At 41.8% G+C, this 6,289-nt stretch overlaps 1 long non-coding RNA gene across 1 annotated transcript; it reads left to right on the forward strand.

Annotated features, from left to right (window-relative positions):
- The first annotated feature begins 1,378 nt into the window (after window positions 1-1,378).
- Window positions 1,379-4,152, forward strand: LOC123443627. Its single transcript, XR_006630750.1, has 2 exons — window positions 1,379-2,358; window positions 2,847-4,152. It is a non-coding gene; the product is annotated as an uncharacterized LOC123443627 (long non-coding RNA).
- The last annotated feature ends 2,137 nt before the right edge of the window (window positions 4,153-6,289 follow it).

Here is a 6,289-nt window from a genome sequence, read left to right on the forward strand (position 1 = left end):
AAGAATGATATATTTAAATCCATTTGTCTTCCTTGGAGCTATCTTGGATTAGATTTCACCTAAACCAGTTCCTAAGGATTGTTGCTTCCATGGTACTTATCAATGATCTAAGTTATCAATATATCCTCTTGGTGAAATAAATTTTGCATATCTTGTTGCTCCCAAGTAATCCAATGTTTTTGTTAGTGGTTGATTGTCACCTCGTTATTTGAGTTGTTTTCCATAAGCGCACAACAATCTTATTCTTTTTGTTGTTGATTTTCCAACAAATCCGTTAAATCATTCTTTGAAAGGATGTTTTTCAAATTAAATTGTGGTAGAAGTTGTCATTTTCTTCTCCTTTCTTTCCTTTCAAAGATCTAGCTTCTATTATTTTGCTCTGAATGCGTTATGATGTTGCCCTATTTGAATCATCATCTTGTTTCATCGGGATCTTGTTCTTTCCTTGCTTGTCCATTTAATCACAATGGTTGCAAATTCTCTCATGTTCCTCACACCATTCTTCATATTTTTGCAAGCTCTAAGATTCATTGGTTTCACTTGCTTCTCAAAGAAGCAACTTTGTTACATCTTCATTTCCTCTTCCTCTTCTCATTCTAAGATCTCGGATCAAGATCTCCTACTAGTGGAGGAGAGTTGTAACAGCCCGAGACCGATGCTTCACACGCCTTCCATTTATTTTGAGATTTTCCGTGTGTTTCATTTGTTTGTCGCATTCATCATCGCATCATTCACATTGCATCGACACTTCATCACTGTCTTTTTCAAACCTTGCATCCATCCGATAGTTACCGGTTCTAGCCATTCTCGTCGTTGACCGTTTTGAGTCCAAACACATACACACATGCGTGCGGCATCTCTAGAATATTGTTCTTAAATTGCATATACACTTTCTCGGAAGGGGGCGAAGGTAGGCGTGTGGTCTTGTTTTACTGTAGGTGGACCACCTTCCAAATTTTGTCGCATTCAGAGATCGTTTGATACCCGAACCATTAATCATATACCAACACTATAGCCAGTCAAATCGCACACCTTTTTTTATTGTAAAACTTTTTACTGGACTGCGTGCACTTTTCCTCTTTGCTATGCCTAGCCTCTCTGCATAGTACATAGACCCCTCGTGGGCATCCGATGTCTTTTTCAAACCTGAAACATACAATCGTGACCAGTTGGTCCTGATAAACCCCAAAATATTTCGAACAATCATTCATTTTTCAATTGAACTCCCTAACCTATTTATCTCGACCGTTCAATTTAATCGGAGGGTCCAAATACTCTCGCCGTTGACCACCTATTCTATATTTCCGGGCAAACACTCGGATGTGTCCATCTATCCTAATCCCATCAACACAACACACGCCAGCCACCCACTCTCTTCTTTCCTCGGGATTCCCCGATCCAATCCATCCACTTTACCCAACCGACCCGACCACCTCCCTCATTTTCAGCGCTGGACAACCCACTAACTCCACCAAGGAAACCTCTCCATCCAATCTCGTGGGTGCCCGGGCCTCCTCCTCCTCGGGTCGGACGCGTCAAGGTGACTGAAGAACCGTCGTGCAACTGCATCCGTCCCTCCGCAGCATCCACGACCAAGGCCTGCCCGGGAGGAGCGCCCAAGTGTGCCCACACCGGCACCTTGCACCGGGCAGTCTTCGAGCTTGTGCCACTCTGCCAAGCCATCCCCTGCTCCCTTATCCCTCTCCTTCCTTTTCATCTCCTTCCCGTGCCCTCTCCTTTCCTAGCTCCTCTCAAGCTCTCTCTCTCTCTCTCTCTCTTTCTTATTTCACCAGGGAAACAACCATGGTGCAACCCATGAAGCTCCGCCTCCGGCCAGGTCCCGCGACCACGAGCGCCACCCCAGCTCCGACCTCCGCCAGCCCCGCCTTTATCCTTTTTGTTCCCGCGCCATCGGGCCACCTCCCCAAGCAGTGCCGCCGTTGTGTGCTTCATCCCTGCCTCGACCCGGCCTCCCCTGCAACGAGTGAGTGAGCGTGTGGCTCCTTAATCTCGCGCCAAGGAGCTGGCCTAGCTCCCTCCGCCCGCACCCAGCCAAGGTTCAGTATCGCCATGGCCATTAGCGTCTTTTTCTGTGATGTAAGCTAGTGCCGTCTTGGCTAAAACTCTGTTCTTTCCTTAGATCCATTTTCCCATGTAGATGCCATTTAGTATTGTTGTTGTATTATTGCACAAGTGCATAGCTAATCCTGTGGTTAGCATCGCGCTCCCTCTATCAGAGGGCTTTGGGGTTCGAATCCTAGGTACCCCAATCACATCTGTTGCTCGGCTTTCCTGAGCACTGCATTCGGCCATATGTATTTTTTCGGTCCACTATGATTAATCCAATTCGAATCCTAGGTACCCCAATTTTTGCCATGTTTTTCCTTTATTGTGCACACACACACTCCATCATTTTGGGCCACATCTGTTGCTCGGCTTTCCTGAGTACTGCATTCGGCCCATATGTATTTTTTCGGTCCACTGCGATTAATCCAATTGTCGAGAATTTTCTATATGTACAGAATTTCATGTTTTTGTATTTCTCATAAATAATTAACCATGCATAAAATTTCATGTAGATTCACAATATCTAACTTTCATCCATGATATAAAATGTTTAAACTTGTTGTTTGCATTAATTTACATAAATGTGATGTTAAATTGATTTATTTCATGACTAAATAACCATAGCTTCGAATCAAATGTTCTATATATGTAATGTGACTATAAAAATGTGTAGAATAACATGGTGGCACTTCCTTTGCTATTATTGCACAAGTGCATAGCTAACCCTGTGGTTAGCATCGCCCTCCCTCTATCAGAGGGCTTTGGGGTTCGAATCCTAGGTACCCCAATCACATCTGTTGCTCGGCTTTCCTGAGCACTGCATTCGGCCCATATGTATTTTTTCGGTCCACTGTGATTAATCCAATTCGAATCCTAGGTACCCCAATTTTTGCAATGTTTTTCTTTTATTGTGCATACACACACTCCACCATTTTGGGCCACATCTGTTGCTCGGCTTTCCTGAGTACTGCATTCGGCCCATATGTATTTTTGCACAAGTGCATAGCTAACCCTGTGGTTAGCATCGCCCTCCCTCTATCAGAGGGTTTGGGGTTCGAATCCTAGGTACCCCAATCACATCTGTTGCTCGGCTTTCCTGAGCACTGCATTCGGCCCATATGTATTTTTTCGGTCCACTGTGATTAATCCAATTCGAATCCTAGGTACCCCAATTTTTGCCATGTTTTTCTTTTATTGTGAATACACACACACTCCACCATTTTGGGCCACATCTGTTGCTCGGCTTTCCTGAGTATTGCATTCGGCCCATATGTATTTTTTCGGTCCACTGCGATTAATCCAATTGTCGAGAATTTTCTATATGTACAGAATTTCATGTTTTTGTATTTCTCATAAATAATTAACCATGCATAAAATTTCATGTAGATTCACAATATCTAACTTTCATCCATGATATAAAATGTTTAAACTTGTTGTTTGCATTAATTTACATAAATGTGATGTTAAATTGATTTATTTCATGACTAAATAACCATAGCTTCGAATCAAATGTTCTATATATGTAATGTGACTATCAAAATGTGTAGAATAACATGGTGGCACTTCCTTTGCTATTATTGCACAAGTGCATAGCTAACCCTGTGGTTAGCATCGCCCTCCCTCTATCAGAGGGCTTTGGGGTTCGAATCCTAGGTACCCCAATCACATCTGTTGCTCGGCTTTCCTGAGCACTGCATTCGGCCCATATGTATTTTTTCGGTCCACTGTGATTAATCCAATTCGAATCCTAGGTACCCCAATTTTTGCAATGTTTTTCTTTTATTGTGCATACACACACTCCACCATTTTGGGCCACATCTGTTGCTCGGCTTTCCTGAGTACTGCATTCAGCCCATATGTATTTTTGCACAAGTGCATAGCTAACCCTGTGGTTAGCATCGCCCTCCCTCTATCAGAGGGCTTCGGGGTTCGAATCCTAGGTACCCCAATCACATCTGTTGCTCGGCTTTCCTGAGCACTGCATTCGGCCCATATGTATTTTTTCGGTCCACTGTGATTAATCCAATTCGAATCCTAGGTACCCCAATTTTTGCCATGTTTTTTCTTTTATTGTGCATACGCACACACTCCACCATTTTGGGCCACATCTGTTGCTCGGCTTTCCTGAGTATTGCATTCGGCCCATATGTATTTTTTCGGTCCACTGCGATTAATCCAATTGTCGAGAATTTTCTATATGTACAGAATTTCATGTTTTTGTATTTCTCACAAATAATTAACCATGCATAAAATTTCATGTAGATTCACAATATCTAACTTTCATCCATGATATAAAATGTTTAAACTTGTTGTTTGCATTAATTTACATAAATGTGATGTTAAATTGATTTATTTCATGACTAAATAACCATAGCTTCGAATCAAATGTTCTATATATGTAATGTGACTATCAAAATGTGTAGAATAACATGGTGGCACTTCCTTTGCTATTATTGCACAAGTGCATAGCTAACCCTGTGGTTAGCATCGCCCTCCCTCTATCAGAGGGCTTTGGGGTTCGAATCCTAGGTACCCCAATCAGCATCGCCCTCCCTCTATCAGAGGGCTTTGGGGTTCGAATCCTAGGTACCCCAATCACATCTGTTGCTCGGCTTTCCTGAGCACTGCATTCGGCCCATATGTATTTTTTCGGTCCACTGTGATTAATCCAATTTGAATCCTAGGTACCCCAATTTTTGCCATGTTTTTATTTTATTGTGCATACACACACACTCCACCATTTTGGGCCACATCTGTTGCTCGGCTTTCCTGAGTATTGCATTCGGCCCATATGTATTTTTTCGGTCCACTGCGATTAATCCAATTGTCGAGAATTTTCTATATGTACAGAATTTCATGTTTTTGTATTTCTCATAAATAATTAACCATGCATAAAATTTCATGTAGATTCACAATATCTAACTTTCATCCATGATATAAAATGTTTAAACTTGTTGTTTGCATTAATTTACATAAATGTGATGTTAAATTGATTTATTTCATGACTAAATAACCATAGCTTCGAATCAAATGTTCTATATATGTAATGTGACTATCAAAATGTGTAGAATAACATGGTGGCACTTCCTTTGCTATTATTGCACAAGTGCATAGCTAACCCTGTGGTTAGCATCGCCCTCCCTCTATCAGAGGGCTTTGGGGTTCGAATCCTAGGTACCCCAATCACATCTGTTGCTCGGCTTTCCTGAGCACCGCATTCAGCCCATATGTATTTTTTCGGTCCACTGTGATTAATCCAATTCGAATCCTAGGTACCCCAATTTTTGCCATTTTTTTCTTTTATTGTGCATACACACACACTCCACCATTTTGGGCCACATCTGTTGCTCGGCTTTCCTGAGTACTGCATTCGGTCCATATGTATTTGTGCACAAGTGCATAGGTAACCCTGTGGTTAGCATCGCCCTCCCTCTATCAGAGGGCTTTGGGGTTCGAATCCTAGGTACCCCAATCACATCTGTTGCTCGGCTTTCCTGAGCACTGCATTCGGCCCATATATATTTTTCGGTCCACTGTGATTAATCCAATTTGAATCCTAGGTACCCCAATTTTGGCCATGTTTTTCTTTTATTGTGCATACACACACACTCCACCATTTTGGGCCACATCTGTTGCTCGGCTTTCCTGAGTATTGCATTCGGCCCATATGTATTTTTTCGGTCCACTGCGATTAATCCAATTGTCGAGAATTTTCTATATGTACAGAATTTCATGTTTTTGTATTTCTCATAAATAATTAACCATGCATAAAATTTCATGTAGATTCACAATATCTAACTTTCATCCATGATATAAAATGTGTAAACTTGTTGTTTGCATTAATTTACATAAATGTGATGTTAAATTGATTTATTTCATGACTGAATAACCATAGCTTCGAATCAAATGTTCTATATATGTAATGTGACTATCAAAATGTGTAGAATAACATGGTGGCACTTCCTTTGCTATTATTGCACAAGTGCATAGCTAACCCTGTGGTTAGCATCGCCCTCCCTCTATGAGAGGGCTTTGGGGTTCGAATCCTAGGTACCTCAATCACATCTGTTGCTCGGCTTTCCTGAGCACTGCATTCGGCCCATATGTATTTTTTCGGTCCACTGTGATTAATCCAATTCGAATCCTAGGTACCCCAATTTTTTCCATGTTTTTCTTTTATTGTGCATACACACACACTCCACCATTTTGGGCCACATCTCTT

The sequence above is a fragment of the Hordeum vulgare genome, chromosome 3H (assembly GCF_904849725.1).
Source record: "Hordeum vulgare subsp. vulgare chromosome 3H, MorexV3_pseudomolecules_assembly, whole genome shotgun sequence".
In the NCBI taxonomy this organism is placed as follows: Eukaryota; Viridiplantae; Streptophyta; class Magnoliopsida; order Poales; family Poaceae; genus Hordeum; species Hordeum vulgare.